This window comes from Saccopteryx bilineata, chromosome 6, assembly GCF_036850765.1.
Source record: "Saccopteryx bilineata isolate mSacBil1 chromosome 6, mSacBil1_pri_phased_curated, whole genome shotgun sequence".
NCBI classification, from domain to species: Eukaryota; Metazoa; Chordata; class Mammalia; order Chiroptera; family Emballonuridae; genus Saccopteryx; species Saccopteryx bilineata.
This window is the reverse complement of record NC_089495.1, coordinates 62,411,464-62,412,465: the sequence shown is the minus strand read 5'-3', so window position 1 is coordinate 62,412,465 and position 1,002 is coordinate 62,411,464. Positions and strand designations below refer to the sequence as shown.

The following is a 1,002-nucleotide window of genomic DNA, read 5'->3' as shown; positions in this document are numbered from 1 at the left end:
GGAAATGAGGTAGGGTTTACAGAGAATGCTTTCTTTTTTTTTTTTTTCAGTGAGAGGAGGGGAGGCAGAGACAGACTCTTGCATGCTCCCCCCTTACCACCCTGGACTGGGATCCACCCAGCAAGCCCACTAGAGGGCAATGCTCTGCTTACTTGGGGCTCTTGCTCCATTGCAACCAGAATCATTTTGTTTTTCTTTTAGCGACTGAGGTGAAGGCCATGGTGCCATCCTCAGTGCCCGGAGAAAACTCACTCTATTGAGTCATGGCTGCAGGAGCGGAGAAGAAGAGAGAGATAGAGAGAAGTGAGGGGGGAGAGGCAGAAAAGCAGATGGGTGCTTTTCTTGTGTGCCCTAGCCAGGAATCAAACCTGGGACATCCACATGTTAGGCTGATACTCTACCACTGAGCTAACTTGCCAGGGCCGCCCAGAAAATGTTTTTTTTGTTTGTTTGTTTTGTTTTGTTTTGGTGACAGAGACAGAGAGAGAGACAGAGAGAGAGACTGATAGGGACAGACAGACAAGAAGGGAGAGAGATAAGAACCCTCAATTCTTCATTGTAGCATCTTAGTTGTTCATTGATTGTTTTCTCATATGTGCCTTGACCAGGGAGCTACAGCAGACCAAGTGACCCCTTTCTAAAGCCAGTGACCTTGGATTCAAGCTGGTGAGCTGTGCTCAAGCCAGATGAGCCCACGCTCAAGCCGGCGACCTTAGCCTTTTGAACCTGGGTCCTCTGTGTCCCAGTTTGATGCTCTATCCCCTGTGCCATGGCCTGGTCAGGCCAGAAAATGTTTTTAAAATCAGTTGATTCAGCTAAAGATGAGTATGTTTTCCAATGCCCTATCTTTTTCTACCTGATAATTCGGAAGTCATGATTTAAGTCATGTAATCATTTGATGCCCAGGAATTGAGGGTAGAAGCAATTTGTTGGAAATAAAAGACCAGAAAAGTAAAAGAAGTATAATTGTAAGGAGCTGCTGTGGAACCCATGAACTATATC

General features: G+C 46.0%; 1 non-coding gene across 1 annotated transcript; it reads right to left on the bottom strand.

Annotated features, from left to right (window-relative positions):
- Positions 1–347: 347 nt before the first annotated feature.
- TRNAV-AAC (transfer RNA valine (anticodon AAC)) lies at positions 348–423 on the bottom strand. Its single transcript has one exon. It is a non-coding gene; the product is annotated as a tRNA-Val (tRNA).
- Between the last annotated feature and the right edge of the window lie 579 nt (positions 424–1,002).